This window comes from Schistocerca cancellata, unplaced genomic scaffold, assembly GCF_023864275.1.
Source record: "Schistocerca cancellata isolate TAMUIC-IGC-003103 unplaced genomic scaffold, iqSchCanc2.1 HiC_scaffold_1111, whole genome shotgun sequence".
Classification (NCBI taxonomy): domain Eukaryota; kingdom Metazoa; phylum Arthropoda; class Insecta; order Orthoptera; family Acrididae; genus Schistocerca; species Schistocerca cancellata.
The window spans coordinates 17,994-35,250 of record NW_026047110.1 but is presented as its reverse complement, the minus strand read 5'-3'; the positions used below and the strand labels follow the sequence as shown (position 1 = coordinate 35,250).

At 46.5% G+C, this 17,257-nt stretch overlaps 23 non-coding genes across 23 annotated transcripts; all 23 read right to left on the bottom strand.

The window, feature by feature from the left end:
* Positions 1 to 431: 431 nt before the first annotated feature.
* Positions 432 to 503, bottom strand: Trnat-agu (transfer RNA threonine (anticodon AGU)). Its single transcript has one exon. It is a non-coding gene; the product is annotated as a tRNA-Thr (tRNA).
* Positions 504 to 821: 318 nt separating this feature from the next.
* Positions 822 to 894, bottom strand: Trnak-cuu (transfer RNA lysine (anticodon CUU)). Its single transcript has one exon. It is a non-coding gene; the product is annotated as a tRNA-Lys (tRNA).
* A 439-nt stretch (positions 895 to 1,333) lies between these two features.
* Trnar-ucg (transfer RNA arginine (anticodon UCG)) lies at positions 1,334 to 1,406 on the bottom strand. The gene has a single exon. It is a non-coding gene; the product is annotated as a tRNA-Arg (tRNA).
* A 539-nt stretch (positions 1,407 to 1,945) lies between these two features.
* Trnat-agu (transfer RNA threonine (anticodon AGU)) lies at positions 1,946 to 2,017 on the bottom strand. Its single transcript has one exon. It is a non-coding gene; the product is annotated as a tRNA-Thr (tRNA).
* Positions 2,018 to 2,334: 317 nt separating this feature from the next.
* Trnak-cuu (transfer RNA lysine (anticodon CUU)) lies at positions 2,335 to 2,407 on the bottom strand. Its single transcript has one exon. It is a non-coding gene; the product is annotated as a tRNA-Lys (tRNA).
* Positions 2,408 to 2,846: 439 nt separating this feature from the next.
* On the bottom strand, positions 2,847 to 2,919 carry Trnar-ucg (transfer RNA arginine (anticodon UCG)). Its single transcript has one exon. It is a non-coding gene; the product is annotated as a tRNA-Arg (tRNA).
* Positions 2,920 to 3,655: 736 nt separating this feature from the next.
* Positions 3,656 to 3,727, bottom strand: Trnat-agu (transfer RNA threonine (anticodon AGU)). Its single transcript has one exon. It is a non-coding gene; the product is annotated as a tRNA-Thr (tRNA).
* A 318-nt stretch (positions 3,728 to 4,045) lies between these two features.
* Positions 4,046 to 4,118, bottom strand: Trnak-cuu (transfer RNA lysine (anticodon CUU)). Its single transcript has one exon. It is a non-coding gene; the product is annotated as a tRNA-Lys (tRNA).
* A 439-nt stretch (positions 4,119 to 4,557) lies between these two features.
* Trnar-ucg (transfer RNA arginine (anticodon UCG)) lies at positions 4,558 to 4,630 on the bottom strand. Its single transcript has one exon. It is a non-coding gene; the product is annotated as a tRNA-Arg (tRNA).
* A 539-nt stretch (positions 4,631 to 5,169) lies between these two features.
* Positions 5,170 to 5,241, bottom strand: Trnat-agu (transfer RNA threonine (anticodon AGU)). The gene has a single exon. It is a non-coding gene; the product is annotated as a tRNA-Thr (tRNA).
* A 318-nt stretch (positions 5,242 to 5,559) lies between these two features.
* On the bottom strand, positions 5,560 to 5,632 carry Trnak-cuu (transfer RNA lysine (anticodon CUU)). Its single transcript has one exon. It is a non-coding gene; the product is annotated as a tRNA-Lys (tRNA).
* Positions 5,633 to 6,071: 439 nt separating this feature from the next.
* Trnar-ucg (transfer RNA arginine (anticodon UCG)) lies at positions 6,072 to 6,144 on the bottom strand. Its single transcript has one exon. It is a non-coding gene; the product is annotated as a tRNA-Arg (tRNA).
* A 550-nt stretch (positions 6,145 to 6,694) lies between these two features.
* On the bottom strand, positions 6,695 to 6,766 carry Trnat-agu (transfer RNA threonine (anticodon AGU)). Its single transcript has one exon. It is a non-coding gene; the product is annotated as a tRNA-Thr (tRNA).
* Positions 6,767 to 7,083: 317 nt separating this feature from the next.
* Positions 7,084 to 7,156, bottom strand: Trnak-cuu (transfer RNA lysine (anticodon CUU)). The gene has a single exon. It is a non-coding gene; the product is annotated as a tRNA-Lys (tRNA).
* A 1,051-nt stretch (positions 7,157 to 8,207) lies between these two features.
* On the bottom strand, positions 8,208 to 8,279 carry Trnat-agu (transfer RNA threonine (anticodon AGU)). The gene has a single exon. It is a non-coding gene; the product is annotated as a tRNA-Thr (tRNA).
* A 318-nt stretch (positions 8,280 to 8,597) lies between these two features.
* Trnak-cuu (transfer RNA lysine (anticodon CUU)) lies at positions 8,598 to 8,670 on the bottom strand. Its single transcript has one exon. It is a non-coding gene; the product is annotated as a tRNA-Lys (tRNA).
* A 439-nt stretch (positions 8,671 to 9,109) lies between these two features.
* Trnar-ucg (transfer RNA arginine (anticodon UCG)) lies at positions 9,110 to 9,182 on the bottom strand. Its single transcript has one exon. It is a non-coding gene; the product is annotated as a tRNA-Arg (tRNA).
* Positions 9,183 to 9,732: 550 nt separating this feature from the next.
* On the bottom strand, positions 9,733 to 9,804 carry Trnat-agu (transfer RNA threonine (anticodon AGU)). Its single transcript has one exon. It is a non-coding gene; the product is annotated as a tRNA-Thr (tRNA).
* A 317-nt stretch (positions 9,805 to 10,121) lies between these two features.
* Trnak-cuu (transfer RNA lysine (anticodon CUU)) lies at positions 10,122 to 10,194 on the bottom strand. The gene has a single exon. It is a non-coding gene; the product is annotated as a tRNA-Lys (tRNA).
* Positions 10,195 to 11,259: 1,065 nt separating this feature from the next.
* On the bottom strand, positions 11,260 to 11,331 carry Trnat-agu (transfer RNA threonine (anticodon AGU)). The gene has a single exon. It is a non-coding gene; the product is annotated as a tRNA-Thr (tRNA).
* A 317-nt stretch (positions 11,332 to 11,648) lies between these two features.
* Positions 11,649 to 11,721, bottom strand: Trnak-cuu (transfer RNA lysine (anticodon CUU)). The gene has a single exon. It is a non-coding gene; the product is annotated as a tRNA-Lys (tRNA).
* Positions 11,722 to 12,784: 1,063 nt separating this feature from the next.
* On the bottom strand, positions 12,785 to 12,856 carry Trnat-agu (transfer RNA threonine (anticodon AGU)). Its single transcript has one exon. It is a non-coding gene; the product is annotated as a tRNA-Thr (tRNA).
* Positions 12,857 to 13,174: 318 nt separating this feature from the next.
* Positions 13,175 to 13,247, bottom strand: Trnak-cuu (transfer RNA lysine (anticodon CUU)). The gene has a single exon. It is a non-coding gene; the product is annotated as a tRNA-Lys (tRNA).
* Between the last annotated feature and the right edge of the window lie 4,010 nt (positions 13,248 to 17,257).

Genomic DNA, 17,257 nt, shown 5'->3' with positions numbered 1-17,257 from the left:
GCGACACTACTTCTTGCTGTGTCCCATCGCAAGTTACATTCAAGCCCTTATGACGCTGATCAAACAAGAGGTGGCAAATCAGCCTCAATCGCTTAGTGCCATCTCAGTCGCTTGCGGAAGGTACCTCACCCTATGTGATACAATGGCGAGTTGTCGCTATTACCAAATCGCCGCCGACGACGACGACGACGACGACGACGATGATGATCGCGAGGGTCTTTATCAGGGGTAGAAAATACATCACAAGAACTAAGTATTTCACGTCGGCATTCTCCGGAGACTGCAGTGTCTTGTGCCCACTTTAATAGCACCAATCACACTATTCATTTGCGAGAGCATTTCTTAAATACCGCACCCATTCATAATTTTTTTTATCCTTGACCGCTTTTTTCGAAAGGGCCACGGTGGGAGGGGCTGTTACAAAATTCATTTGCCTCCTGTGAGGATCGAACTCACGACCTCTAGTTTACTACACCAGCGCTCTGCCACTGAGCTAACGAGGCGCCTCCTAGCGCGCTTTTCGGGTACTTTGTTCTTACAGACTAGTGAATCGGAGCCCTTCAGCTCGAAACGCACCGCATGAGCGACCATTATTTGCATTTCGTTAGCACAGCTGCTGCTTTCCTACACATCTCACACCATATCGATGTACAAATTAAATTCCAAACCAAATTTATTTCATTTCAGAGTTACTTTCAGCTTCAAATACCGTTCCTCTGATATTCATCCGAAGCTAGGCATCGTCGTAACCCGTTACGTTCGCCACGCAAGGCTCACGAGAGGGGCGCATGTTGGATCCGCGTAGACACAAAATTTTGAGCCGCCCAGCGTGGGGCTCGAACCCACGACCCTGAGATTAAGAGTCTCATGCTCTACCGACTGAGCTAGCCGGGCTGTACACAAGGGTTACGAGCCATACAATACTGATTTGACCTGCGACCATCTATTGAAGATTCTTTTGACTACAGCTTATTTCCTGCTGCCACAAATCAGCTACAATCCTATTTAATGAAAAATTGTCTCCGAAAGGCATCAAATCTGCTAGAAATGATACGTGGCTATCAGCACCATTATTCAACACACATGCTCGACTGTGCGCAGACGCCTGTGGCGTAGCCCTTGGGTCCTGAATCAGATGCAGTAGTTGCAACAAAAACTCTCCTGAACGGCACTGTGCCGAAAATTTCGCTACAGATCACCCTTGTGTTGCTTGTGCTTCAGGTAGACGCCGGTTTTGCAGCCAGGAAGCGGACAGCAGCTACTTTCAACTAGTTTTGCAGTACTCAAACAACACACTAAAACAGCATGCATCTTTTGCAGAACAGGAAAAACTCGACTGTGACAGGATTCGAACCTGCAATCTTCGGATCCGAAGTCCGACGCCTTATCCATTAGGCCACACGGTCACTGGCGCAATATGCTTCCCCACACACACCTCATTTTCACCATTTGTACACTTGGCGGAATGAATTTCCCATCTTTGACCCAGTTCTCCATCTCAAATTTTAGTACTAAAAGTGCGACGCTACTACTTGCTGTGTCCCATCGCAAGTTACATTCAAGCCCTTATGACGCTGATCAAACAAGAGGTGGCAAATCAGCTTCAATCGCTTAGTGCCATCTCAGTCGCTTGCGGAAGGTACCTCACCCTATGTGATACAATGGCGAGTTGTCGCTGTTACCAAAGCGCCGCCGACGACGACGACGATAATCGCGAGGGTCTTTATCAGGGGTAGAAAATACATCACAAGAACTAAGTATTTCACGTCGGCATTCTCCGGAGACAGCCAAGAGCAGCAGTTTCTGGTGCCCATTTTAATAGCACCATTCACACTATTCATTTGCGAGAGCATTTCTTAAATACCGCACCCATTCGTAATTTTTTTTCTCCTTGACCGCTTTTTTCGAAAGTGCCACGGTGGGAGGGGCTGTTACAAAATTCATTTGCCTCCTGTGAGGATCGAACTCACGACCTCTGGTTAACTAGACCAGCGCTCTGCCACTGAGCTAAGGATACGCCTCCTAGCGCGCTTTTCGGTACTTTGTTCTTACAGACTAGTGAATCGGAGCCCTTCAGCTCGAAACGCACCGCATGAGCGATCATTATTTGCATTTCGTTAATACAGCTGCTGCTTTCCTACACATCTCACACGATATCGATGTACAAATTAAATTCCAAAACAAATTTATTTCATTTCAGAGTTACTTTCAGCTTCAAATACCGTTCCTCTGATATTCATCCGAAGCTAGGCATCGTCGTAACCCGTTACGTTCATCACGCAAGGCTCACGAGAGGGGCGCATGTTGGATCCGAGTAGACACAAAATTTTGAGCCGCCCAGCGTGGGGCTCGAACCCACGACCCTGAGATTAAGAGTCTCATGCTCTACCGACTGAGCTAGCCGGGCTGTACACAAGGCTTACGAGCCATACAATACTGATTTGACCTGCGACCATCTATTGAAGAATCTTTTGACTACAGCTTATTTCCTGCTGCCACAAATCAGCTACAATCCTATTTAATGAAAAATTGTCTCCGAAAGGCATCAAATCTGCTTGAAATGATACGTGGCTATCAGCACCATTATTCAACACACATGCTCGACTGTGCGCAGACGCCTGTGGCGTAGCCCTTGGGTCCTGAATCAGATGCAGTAGTTGCAACAAAAACTCTCCTGAACGGCACTGTGCCGAAAATTTCGCTACAGATCACCCTTGTGTTGCTTGTGCTTCAGGTAGACGCCGGTTTTGCAGCCTGGTAGCGGACAGCAGCTACTTTCAACTAGTTTTGCAGTACTCAAACAACACACTAAAACAGCATGCATCTTTTGCAGAACAGGAAAAACTCGACCGTGACAGGATTCGAACCTGCAGTCTCCGGATCCGAAGTCCGACGCCTTATCCATTAGGCCACACGGTCACTGGCGCAATATACTTCCCCACACACACCTCATTTTCACCATTTGTACACTTGGCGGAATGAATTTCCCATCTTTGACCCAGTTCTCCATCTCAAATTTTAGTACTAAAAGTGCGGCGCTACTTCTTGCTGTGTCCCATCGCAAGTTACATTCAAGCCCTTATGACGCTGATTATCCATTAGGCCACACGGTCACTGGCGCAATATACTTCCCCACACACACCTCATTTTCACCATTTGTACACTTGGCGGAATGAATTTCCCATCTTTGACCCAGTTCTCCATCTCAAATTTTAGTACTAAAAGTGCGGCGCTACTTCTTGCTGTGTCCCATCGCAAGTTACATTCAAGCCCTTATGACGCTGATCAAACAAGAGGTGGCAAATCAGCTTCAATCGCTTAGTGCCATCTCAGTCGCTTGCGGAAGGTACCTCACCTTATGTGATACAATGGCGAGTTGTCGCTATTACCAAATCGCCGCCGCCGCCGACGACGATGATAATCGCGAGGGTCTTTATCAGGGGTAGAAAATACATCACAAGAACTAAGTATTTCACGTCGGCATTCTCCGGAGACTGCCAAAAGCAGCAGTGTCTTGTGCCCACTTTAATAGCACCAATCACACTATTCATTTGCGAGAGCATTTCTTAAATACCGCACCCATTCATAATTTTTTTTATCCTTGACCGCTTTTTTGGAAAGGGCCACGGTGGGAGGGGCTGTTACAAAATTCATTTGCCTCCTGTGAGGATCGAACTCACGACCTCTGGTTTACTACACCACCGCTCTGCCACTGAGCTAACGAGGCGCCTCCTAGCGCGCTTTTCGGGTACTTTGTTCTTACAGACTAGTGAATCGGAGCCCTTCAGCTCGAAACGCACCGCATGAGCGACCATTATTTGCATTTCGTTAGCACAGCTGCTGCTTTCCTACACATCTCACACCATATCGATGTACAAATTCAATTCCAAACCAAATTTATTTCATTTCAGAGTTACTTTCAGCTTCAAATACCGTTCCTCTGATATTCATCCGAAGCTAGGCATCGTCGTAACCCGTTACGTTCGCCACGCAAGGCTCACGAAAGGGGCGCATGTTGGATCCGCGTAGACACAAAATTTTGAGCCGCCCAGCGTGGGGCTCGAACCCACGACCCTGAGATTAAGAGTCTCATGCTCTACCGACTGAGCTAGCCGGGCTGTACACAAGGGTTACGAGCCATACAATACTGATTTGACCTGCGACCATCTATTGAAGATTCTTTTGACTACAGCTTATTTCCTGCTGCCACAAATCAGCTACAATCCTATTTAATGAAAAATTGTCTCCGAAAGGCATCAAATCTGCTAGAAATGATACGTGGCTATCAGCACCATTATTCAACACACATGCTCGACTGTGCGCAGACGCCTGTGGCGTAGCCCTTGGGTCCTGAATCAGATGCAGTAGTTGCAACAAAAACTCTCCTGAACGGCACTGTGCCGAAAATTTCGCTACAGATCACCCTTGTGTTGCTTGTGCTTCAGGTAGACGCCGGTTTTGCAGCCAGGAAGCGGACAGCAGCTACTTTCAACTAGTTTTGCAGTACTCAAACAACACACTAAAACAGCATGCATCTTTTGCAGAACAGGAAAAACTCGACCGTGACAGGATTCGAACCTGCAATCTTCGGATCCGAAGTCCGACGCCTTATCCATTAGGCCACACGGTCACTGGCGCAATATGCTTCCCCACACACACCTCATTTTCACCATTTGTACACTTGCCGGAATGAATTTCCCATCTTTGACCCAGTTCTCCATCTCAAATTTTAGTACTAAAAGTGCGACGCTACTACTTGCTGTGTCCCATCGCAAGTTACATTCAAGCCCTTATGACGCTGATCAAACCAGAGGTGGCAAATCAGCTTCAATCGCTTAGTGCCATCTCAGTCGCTTGCGGAAGGTACCTCACCCTATGTGATACAATGGCGAGTTGTCGCTGTTACCAAAGCGCCGCCGACGACGACGACGATAATCGCGAGGGTCTTTATCAGGGGTAGAAAATACATCACAAGAACTAAGTATTTCACGTCGGCATTCTCCGGAGACAGCCAAGAGCAGCAGTTTCTGGTGCCCATTTTAATAGCACCATTCACACTATTCATTTGCGAGAGCATTTCTTAAATACCGCACCCATTCATAATTTTTTTTATCCTTGACCGCTTTTTTCGAAAGGGCCACGGTGGGAGGGGCTGTTACAAAATTCATTTGCCTCCTGTGAGGATCGAACTCACGACCTCTGGTTTACTACACCACCGCTCTGCCACTGAGCTAACGAGGCGCCTCCTAGCGCGCTTTTCGGGTACTTTGTTCTTACAGACTAGTGAATCGGAGCCCTTCAGCTCGAAACGCACCGCATGAGCGACCATTATTTGCATTTCGTTAGCACAGCTGCTGCTTTCCTACACATCTCACACCATATCGATGTACAAATTAAATTCCAAACCAAATTTATTTCATTTCAGAGTTACTTTCAGCTTCAAATACCGTTCCTCTGATATTCATCCGAAGCTAGGCATCGTCGTAACGCGTTACGTTCGCCACGCAAGGCTCACGAGAGGGGCGCATGTTGGATCCGCGTAGACACAAAATTTTGAGCCGCCCAGCGTGGGGCTCGAACCCACGACCCTGAGATTAAGAGTCTCATGCTCTACCGACTGAGCTAGCCGGGCTGTACACAAGGGTTACGAGCCATACAATACTGATTTGACCTGCGACCATCTATTGAAGATTCTTTTGACTACAGCTTATTTCCTGCTGCCACAAATCAGCTACAATCCTATTTAATGAAAAATTGTCTCCGAAAGGCATCAAATCTGCTAGAAATGATACGTGGCTATCAGCACCATTATTCAACACACATGCTCGACTGTGCGCAGACGCCTGTGGCGTAGCCCTTGGGTCCTGAATCAGATGCAGTAGTTGCAACAAAAACTCTCCTGAACGGCACTGTGCCGAAAATTTCGCTACAGATCACCCTTGTGTTGCTTGTGCTTCAGGTAGACGCCGGTTTTGCAGCCAGGAAGCGGACAGCAGCTACTTTCAACTAGTTTTGCAGTACTCAAACAACACACTAAAACAGCATGCATCTTTTGCAGAACAGGAAAAACTCGACCTTGACAGGATTCGAACCTGCAATCTTCGGATCCGAAGTCCGACGCCTTATCCATTAGGCCACACGGTCACTGGCGCAATATGCTTCCCCACACACACCTCATTTTCACCATTTGTACACTTGCCGGAATGAATTTCCCATCTTTGACCCAGTTCTCCATCTCAAATTTTAGTACTAAAAGTGCGACGCTACTACTTGCTGTGTCCCATCGCAAGTTACATTCAAGCCCTTATGACGCTGATCAAACAAGAGGTGGCAAATCAGCTTCAATCGCTTAGTGCCATCTCAGTCGCTTGCGGAAGGTACCTCACCCTATGTGATACAATGGCGAGTTGTCGCTGTTACCAAAGCGCCGCCGCCGCCACCGACGACGACGACGACGATAATCGCGAGGGTCTTTATCAGGGGTAGAAAATACATCACAAGAACTAAGTATTCACGTCGGCATTCTCCGGAGACTGCCAAAAGCAGCAGATTCTGGTGCCCATTTTAATAGCACCATTCACACTATTCATTTGCGAGAGCATTTCTTAAATACCGCACCCATTCGTAATTTTTTTTCTCCTTGACCGCTTTTTTCGAAAGTGCCACGGTGGGAGGGGCTGTTACAAAATTCATTTGCCTCCTGTGAGGATCGAACTCACGACCTCTGGTTAACTAGACCAGCGCTCTGCCACTGAGCTAAGGATACGCCTCCTAGCGCGCTTTTCGGTACTTTGTTCTTACAGACTAGTGAATCGGAGCCCTTCAGCTCGAAACGCACCGCATGAGCGATCATTATTTGCATTTCGTTAATACAGCTGCTGCTTTCCTACACATCTCACACGATATCGATGTACAAATTCAATTCCAAAACAAATTTATTTCATTTCAGAGTTACTTTCAGCTTCAAATACCGTTCCTCTGATATTCATCCGAAGCTAGGCATCGTCGTAACCCGTTACGTTCATCACGCAAGGCTCACGAGAGGGGCGCATGTTGGATCCGAGTAAACACAAAATTTTGAGCCGCCCAGCGTGGGGCTCGAACCCACGACCCTGAGATTAAGAGTCTCATGCTCTACCGACTGAGCTAGCCGGGCTGTACACAAGGGTTACGAGCCATACAATACTGATTTGACCTGCGACCATCTATTGAAGATTCTTTTGACTACAACTTATTTCCTGCTGCCACAAATCAGCTACAATCCTATTCAATGAAAAATTGTCTCCGAAAGGCATCAAATCTGCTTAAAATGATACGTGGCTATCAGCACCATTATTCAACACACATGCTCGACTGTGCGCAGACGCCTGTGGCGTAGCCCTTGGGTCCTGAATCAGATGCAGTAGTTGCAACAAAAACTCTCCTGAACGGCACTGTGCCGAAAATTTCGCTACAGATCACCCTTGTGTTGCTTTTGCTTCAGGTAGACGCCGGTTTTGCAGCCTGGTAGCGGACAGCAGCTACTTTCAACTAGTTTTGCAGTACTCAAACAACACACTAAAACAGCATGCATCTTTTGCAGAACAGGAAAAACTCGACCGTGACAAGATTCGAACCTGCAGTCTCCGGATCCGAAGTCCGACGTCTTATCCATTAGGCCACACGGTCACTGGCGCAATATACTTCCCCACACACACCTCATTTTCACCATTTGTACACTTGGCGGAATGAATTTCCCATCGTTGACCCAGTTCTCCATCTCAAATTTTAGTACTAAAAGTGCGGCGCTACTTCTTGCTGTGTCCCATCGCAAGTTACATTCAAGCCCTTATGACGCTGATCAAACAAGAGGTGGCAAATCAGCTTCAATCGCTTAGTGCCATCTCAGTCGCTTGCGGAAGGTACCTCACCCTATGTGATACAATGGCGAGTTGTCGCTATTACCAAAGCGCCGCCGCCGCCGACGACGATAATCGCGAGGGTCTTTATCAGGGGTAGAAAATACATCACAAGAACTAAGTATTTCACGTCGGCATTCTCCGGAGACAGCCAAGAGCAGCAGTTTCTGGTGCCCATTTTAATAGCACCATTCACACTATTCATTTGCGAGAGCATTTCTTAAATACCGCACCCATTCATAATTTTTTTTATCCTTGACCGCTTTTTTCGAAAGGGCCACGGTGGGAGGGGCTGTTACAAAATTCATTTGCCTCCTGTGAGGATCGAACTCACGACCTCTGGTTTACTACACCACCGCTCTGCCACTGAGCTAACGAGGCGCCTCCTAGCGCGCTTTTCGGGTACTTTGTTCTTACAGACTAGTGAATCGGAGCCCTTCAGCTCGAAACGCACCGCATGAGCGACCATTATTTGCATTTCGTTAGCACAGCTGCTGCTTTCCTACACATCTCACACCATATCGATGTACAAATTAAATTCCAAACCAAATTTATTTCATTTCAGAGTTACTTTCAGCTTCAAATACCGTTCCTCTGATATTCATCCGAAGCTAGGCATCGTCGTAACGCGTTACGTTCGCCACGCAAGGCTCACGAGAGGGGCGCATGTTGGATCCGCGTAGACACAAAATTTTGAGCCGCCCAGCGTGGGGCTCGAACCCACGACCCTGAGATTAAGAGTCTCATGCTCTACCGACTGAGCTAGCCGGGCTGTACACAAGGGTTACGAGCCATACAATACTGATTTGACCTGCGACCATCTATTGAAGATTCTTTTGACTACAGCTTATTTCCTGCTGCCACAAATCAGCTACAATCCTATTTAATGAAAAATTGTCTCCGAAAGGCATCAAATCTGCTAGAAATGATACGTGGCTATCAGCACCATTATTCAACACACATGCTCGACTGTGCGCAGACGCCTGTGGCGTAGCCCTTGGGTCCTGAATCAGATGCAGTAGTTGCAACAAAAACTCTCCTGAACGGCACTGTGCCGAAAATTTCGCTACAGATCACCCTTGTGTTGCTTGTGCTTCAGGTAGACGCCGGTTTTGCAGCCAGGAAGCGGACAGCAGCTACTTTCAACTAGTTTTGCAGTACTCAAACAACACACTAAAACAGCATGCATCTTTTGCAGAACAGGAAAAACTCGACCTTGACAGGATTCGAACCTGCAATCTTCGGATCCGAAGTCCGACGCCTTATCCATTAGGCCACACGGTCACTGGCGCAATATGCTTCCCCACACACACCTCATTTTCACCATTTGTACACTTGCCGGAATGAATTTCCCATCTTTGACCCAGTTCTCCATCTCAAATTTTAGTACTAAAAGTGCGACGCTACTACTTGCTGTGTCCCATCGCAAGTTACATTCAAGCCCTTATGACGCTGATCAAACAAGAGGTGGCAAATCAGCTTCAATCGCTTAGTGCCATCTCAGTCGCTTGCGGAAGGTACCTCACCCTATGTGATACAATGGCGAGTTGTCGCTGTTACCAAAGCGCCGCCGCCGCCACCGACGACGACGACGACGATAATCGCGAGGGTCTTTATCAGGGGTAGAAAATACATCACAAGAACTAAGTATTCACGTCGGCATTCTCCGGAGACTGCCAAAAGCAGCAGATTCTGGTGCCCATTTTAATAGCACCATTCACACTATTCATTTGCGAGAGCATTTCTTAAATACCGCACCCATTCGTAATTTTTTTTCTCCTTGACCGCTTTTTTCGAAAGTGCCACGGTGGGAGGGGCTGTTACAAAATTCATTTGCCTCCTGTGAGGATCGAACTCACGACCTCTGGTTAACTAGACCAGCGCTCTGCCACTGAGCTAAGGATACGCCTCCTAGCGCGCTTTTCGGTACTTTGTTCTTACAGACTAGTGAATCGGAGCCCTTCAGCTCGAAACGCACCGCATGAGCGATCATTATTTGCATTTCGTTAATACAGCTGCTGCTTTCCTACACATCTCACACGATATCGATGTACAAATTCAATTCCAAAACAAATTTATTTCATTTCAGAGTTACTTTCAGCTTCAAATACCGTTCCTCTGATATTCATCCGAAGCTAGGCATCGTCGTAACCCGTTACGTTCATCACGCAAGGCTCACGAGAGGGGCGCATGTTGGATCCGAGTAAACACAAAATTTTGAGCCGCCCAGCGTGGGGCTCGAACCCACGACCCTGAGATTAAGAGTCTCATGCTCTACCGACTGAGCTAGCCGGGCTGTACACAAGGGTTACGAGCCATACAATACTGATTTGACCTGCGACCATCTATTGAAGATTCTTTTGACTACAACTTATTTCCTGCTGCCACAAATCAGCTACAATCCTATTCAATGAAAAATTGTCTCCGAAAGGCATCAAATCTGCTTAAAATGATACGTGGCTATCAGCACCATTATTCAACACACATGCTCGACTGTGCGCAGACGCCTGTGGCGTAGCCCTTGGGTCCTGAATCAGATGCAGTAGTTGCAACAAAAACTCTCCTGAACGGCACTGTGCCGAAAATTTCGCTACAGATCACCCTTGTGTTGCTTTTGCTTCAGGTAGACGCCGGTTTTGCAGCCTGGTAGCGGACAGCAGCTACTTTCAACTAGTTTTGCAGTACTCAAACAACACACTAAAACAGCATGCATCTTTTGCAGAACAGGAAAAACTCGACCGTGACAAGATTCGAACCTGCAGTCTCCGGATCCGAAGTCCGACGTCTTATCCATTAGGCCACACGGTCACTGGCGCAATATACTTCCCCACACACACCTCATTTTCACCATTTGTACACTTGGCGGAATGAATTTCCCATCGTTGACCCAGTTCTCCATCTCAAATTTTAGTACTAAAAGTGCGGCGCTACTTCTTGCTGTGTCCCATCGCAAGTTACATTCAAGCCCTTATGACGCTGATCAAACAAGAGGTGGCAAATCAGCTTCAATCGCTTAGTGCCATCTCAGTCGCTTGCGGAAGGTACCTCACCCTATGTGATACAATGGCGAGTTGTCGCTGTTACCAAAGCGCCGCCGCCGCCACCGACGACGACGACGACGACGATAATCGCGAGGGTCTTTATCAGGGGTAGAAAATACATCACAAGAACTAAGTATTCACGTCGGCATTCTCCGGAGACTGCCAAAAGCAGCAGATTCTGGTGCCCATTTTAATAGCACCATTCACACTATTCATTTGCGAGAGCATTTCTTAAATACCGCACCCATTCGTAATTTTTTTTCTCCTTGACCGCTTTTTTCGAAAGTGCCACGGTGGGAGGGGCTGTTACAAAATTCATTTGCCTCCTGTGAGGATCGAACTCACGACCTCTGGTTAACTAGACCAGCGCTCTGCCACTGAGCTAAGGATACGCCTCCTAGCGCGCTTTTCGGTACTTTGTTCTTACAGACTAGTGAATCGGAGCCCTTCAGCTCGAAACGCACCGCATGAGCGATCATTATTTGCATTTCGTTAATACAGCTGCTGCTTTCCTACACATCTCACACGATATCGATGTACAAATTCAATTCCAAAACAAATTTATTTCATTTCAGAGTTACTTTCAGCTTCAAATACCGTTCCTCTGATATTCATCCGAAGCTAGGCATCGTCGTAACCCGTTACGTTCATCACGCAAGGCTCACGAGAGGGGCGCATGTTGGATCCGAGTAAACACAAAATTTTGAGCCGCCCAGCGTGGGGCTCGAACCCACGACCCTGAGATTAAGAGTCTCATGCTCTACCGACTGAGCTAGCCGGGCTGTACACAAGGGTTACGAGCCATACAATACTGATTTGACCTGCGACCATCTATTGAAGATTCTTTTGACTACAACTTATTTCCTGCTGCCACAAATCAGCTACAATCCTATTCAATGAAAAATTGTCTCCGAAAGGCATCAAATCTGCTTAAAATGATACGTGGCTATCAGCACCATTATTCAACACACATGCTCGACTGTGCGCAGACGCCTGTGGCGTAGCCCTTGGGTCCTGAATCAGATGCAGTAGTTGCAACAAAAACTCTCCTGAACGGCACTGTGCCGAAAATTTCGCTACAGATCACCCTTGTGTTGCTTTTGCTTCAGGTAGACGCCGGTTTTGCAGCCTGGTAGCGGACAGCAGCTACTTTCAACTAGTTTTGCAGTACTCAAACAACACACTAAAACAGCATGCATCTTTTGCAGAACAGGAAAAACTCGACCGTGACAAGATTCGAACCTGCAGTCTCCGGATCCGAAGTCCGACGTCTTATCCATTAGGCCACACGGTCACTGGCGCAATATACTTCCCCACACACACCTCATTTTCACCATTTGTACACTTGGCGGAATGAATTTCCCATCGTTGACCCAGTTCTCCATCTCAAATTTTAGTACTAAAAGTGCGGCGCTACTTCTTGCTGTGTCCCATCGCAAGTTACATTCAAGCCCTTATGACGCTGATCAAACAAGAGGTGGCAAATCAGCTTCAATCGCTTAGTGCCATCTCAGTCGCTTGCGGAAGGTACCTCACCCTATGTGATACAATGGCGAGTTGTCGCTATTACCAAAGCGCCGCCGCCGCCGACGACGACGACGACGACGATAATCGCGAGGGTCTTTATCAGGGGTAGAAAATACATCACAAGAACTAAGTATTTCACGTCGGCATTCTCCGGAGACTGCTAAAAGCAGCAGTTTCTGGTGCCCACTTTAATAGCACCATTCACACTATTCATTTGCGAGAGCATTTCTTAAATACCGCACCCATTCATAATTTTTTTTATCCTTGACCGCTTTTTTCGAAAGTGCCACGGTGGGAGGGGCTGTTACAAAATACATTTGCCTCCTGTGAGGATCGAACTCACGACCTCTGGTTTACTAGACCAGCGCTCTGCCACTGAGCTAAGGAGGCGCCTACTAACGCGCTTTTCGGGTACTTTGTTCTTACAGACTAGTGAATCGGAGCCCTTCAGCTCGAAACGCACCGCATGAGCGACCATTATTTGCATTTCGTTAGCACAGCTGCTGCTTTCCTACACATCTCACACCATATCGATGTACAAATTAAATTCCAAAACAAATTTATTTCATTTCAGAGTTACTTTCAGCTTCAAATACCGTTCCTCTGATATTCATCCGAAGCTAGGCATCGTCGTAACCCGTTACGTTCATCACGCAAGGCTCACGAGAGGGGCGCATGTTGGATCCGCGTAGACACAAAATTTCGAGCCGCCCAGGGTGGGGCTCGAACCCACGACCCTGAGATTAAGAGTCTCATGCTCTACCGACTGAGCTAGCCGGGCTGTACACAAGGCTTATCCATTTTTTTTTACTTTTTTTTTGTGTGTGCCCCAACTGGAACTCGAACCCGTGATCTCCTGCTTACATGGCAGACGCTCTATTCATCTTTTCTTTTTTTTTTTTTTTTTTTTTTTTTACCTGACCTCTTCCACTTTAGGCGTTGGCTCCTATACCACTTATCACGCACAAAATCCTATCTAACATAAAAAAAAACAATCAGTTGCCACCGCCACTTTCACCCTAACTTAACCTACTCTCTTTTATTTTTTATTGTTTTTGTAATAGTTTTTTTTAAATAATATATAAAGAAACTGAATAAATTGTCTTTCCGTTACAAACTGTCCAGTACCCGTAAAACAGAAGAACACGAAATCAAGCAAGCACTTCTGATTTCGTTTATGTTACAGCTTCTGGCAAATTAGTTTTCCTGAGACACTTTGATTGCCATACTACAAAATTAAATAAATAAATAAATGCCAACTTAATTATAATGAAGCAAAATTAGTATCGACTCGCTGTAGTGTTGTGCATCAACCAATATTGCCGCTTCATTATGGCAAAGTATGAAGTAAGAAATTTTGAAACAAAACTTTGTATTTTCGACTCTTTTTAAGGTTGTGGTGCTCGTCCAGTATATACTGTATGTACTCGTCTATACTCATATGCGTATTCGTAACTGCAAAATATGCAAACTGGCCGATGATCCAAGTGTAGCTATTGTGCTTTGTTGCAGGAAAGAAATGCCATTCTGGTTGAAGTACATGTTTAAGTGTTATAGCGCAGTCTGTAGTTCTAGTAATTATTGCGAGTTTTTTCCTAGTCCAGTTCCATATGTGGTATTGGTCTCGGCAAATGAGAATGTGTGCCAAGGTATGTACAGTATGGCAATTATCGCAATACGGACTGTGCTTCATTTTGATATTGTGCAGCTTTTCACCTGTGGGGACCTTCTCGTGTACTATGACATACCATGTGGACACTACTTTGGAGTGGAGGATGGGATTGTTAATGTTTTTCCAGACGTTACTGCAGTTGACCGCTGGATATTTCGCTTCCATTGGGTTTTGCCTATGGTGTCTCGTGAGGTGGTAGTAGATCCTTCTGGTGTTAAGCAGCTGTGAAGTATCTTGAATATAGCTCATTTCCAGGTAGTAAGTCCGGACGTGATCGAGTTGAGCGCTGATGCGACCAACATCGACTAGGGCCTTTTTGCTCGTTGGGGCTAACCTGTTGAATAACGTTTTCGTAATTGTCGGGTGGGGTGTCTGCAGTATTTTGCGGATTCGGTCCATATATATGGCAATGCATTGTTTCTTGATGTCTTTGACGCCCAAACTACCAGCGGCGCGGGTTAACACAATGGTTGGCATGGTGACTTTAAAGATGTTTCCGCTCCATATGAACCAATACGCTGCAGCTAAAAGCTTTTGCGCTGTATCCTGGGGTACTGGTAACACTGCTGCGATGTGATGTATTTTGTTTAGCGCATAGCTGTTAATCAAGAGAGCTCTCTGTATCCGATTGAGCGTTGTGGTTTTCTGTTCTCGGAGAGTAGCCCTGAATATATTTAGTTTATGGTCCCAGTTGGCTACTGTCATCGCTCTTGGGTTTGCCATTAGAATCATACCTAAGTGGTTCGTCTTCTCTGTCCTTTGTAGTCATGTTCTTTGAATTGTCTCCATATGGGGTCCGACAGGTAAAATTTTCGATCTGTGTTCATTGAGTTTGGCTCCGGAAGAAGTGGTGTAAGCGCGGATTATTTGTTGAACGACTTCCATTTCTGAGTGCGTGTTAACTACTACACTGATGTCATCAGCATAAGCGTGACACACGGTTTTTGTACCCAACACCTGTAGACCTTGTAACCTGTGATGCAGGGTTAACAGTAACGGTTCTACGGCGATTGCGTATAGTGCCATAGAAAGGGGGCAGCCTTGTCTCAATGATTGCTTGATCGGGACTGGTGAACTTAGCTACCCATTAATTTTGATTCGAGAGGAAGTTCCGACTATACATTTGCGTATGATCTGAACAAATTAGCACTGAATCCCATCCGTTGCATTACAGTTAGTAGAAAGTGGTGGCTGATGCGGTCAAAAGTCTTATCGAAGTCTAAAAACATGAGACCAACATTGCACTTACATAGCCACGACAAATATATTATGTCCCTATACTCACATAATGCATTCGACATTGATCTCCCTGGGACAGCACTCATTTGATAAGGGCCAAGTACTTTCGGCAGTACCGTCTTCAGTCTACAATTGATGAGTCGGGTGAAGATTTTATAGTCGGAATTGAGCAGTGTTAGTGGTCGAAAATCCTTCAGCGTAGTACTACGTGGTTTTTTGGGAATCAGGACAATCAGTCCTTCGGTAAACTGAGATGGCATCTGCACGTCTCCCAATAATTCATTGCATATTTTGGTGAATTCCGGTCCAATGACGTGCCAAAAACAAGCATAAAATTCTATGGATAGACCATCTGAACCAGCAGATTTCTTTGTGGGCGAATCTTTGATTATGGCACATACTTCTTCCTCTGTTATGGGGGCTACAAGGTCGGCGTTGTCAGTCGGATGGACCGTGGATTGAATGTTGGATAAAAGCGGCTCACTTGCAGCCGCATAAGTCGCCGACGCGGCGTAAAAATCTGTATAATGTTGCACCACGTAGTTTTTCACTGTGACTTGTTGATCGTATTCGTTCCCCTGTTCATCACTGAGAGTGTGGATTAACTTTTGTTTACCTCGCTTGGCTTCCCGTATCATGTGATATACGGACGTATTCTCCTGCGTCAGTTCAATCGGAGGACGTGATCGAACTTTTTTCCCCTCCAGTGATTGTCGTACCAACGCCGTTATTCTTGCTTTAGTGCGTTTTATTCGAGAGCTGTTTGCTACTAATCCCATGGGATCATCATATAGTTCGCGGAGGCAAAGAAAGTGATACTCCAAGGTGCGTTTTCGCCAGTACGCTTTTATGCGACCATATCGTGCGATGCATTTTTTTATCTGTGTTTTCGCAGACTGTAGCCACCACATGGTGCGTGTTGGATATCTGGATTGCGTCCGTAGACAACGCTGCCATGTATCATGGATCTCCTGTTTCAGTACTGCGTCCTCCAAAAGTGACACGTTTGGCTGCCATACGCCCCTTCACAGGAATGTTTTTTGTTTAGTGTGCTGCGCGGTTATATGAAATGCGCAGTGATCCGAGAAGTTAAGAGGCCAAATTTCGCAGTCAGTTACATTATGGATAAAACCTTTCGTTACATACAGCCTGTCTAGTCTGCTTGCCGAAGTACTGGATACGTACGTGTATCCTCGGGTGCGCGGGCGAAGATGGCACCAAGCATCTATCATGTCTAGTCCGTTAGTTAACATCAACAGCTCCTCACAAAAGTTGAAGTTCGGGACTTGATCTTCTGGACGCAATACGCAGTTAAAATCTCCACCCAAAATTATGTGCATTCGAGTATCCGTTATTAATGGGACAATTTCGTCCCGGAACAGGTTGCCCCTTGCTCATTTTCCGCTGGATCCAGAGGGAGCATATATACGCTCCTGGAAATTGAAATAAGAACACCGTGAATTCATTGTCCCAGGTAGGGGAAACTTTATTGACACATTCCTGGGGTCAGATACATCACATGATCACACTGACAGAACCACAGACACATAGACGCAGGCAACAGAGCATGCACAATGTCGGCACTAGTACAGTGTATATCCACCTTTCGCAGCAATGCAGGCTGCTATTCTCCCATGGAGACGATCGTAGAGATGCTGGATGTAGTCCTGTGGAACGGCTTGCCATGCCATTTCCACCTGGCGCCTCAGTTGGACCAGCGTTCGTGCTGGACGTGCAGACCGCGTGAGACGACGCTTCATCCAGTCCCAAACATGCTCAATGGGGGACAGATCCGGGGATCTTGCTGGCCAGGGTTGTTGACTTACACCTTCTAGAGCACGTTGGGTGGCACGGGATACATGCGGACGTGCATTGTCCTG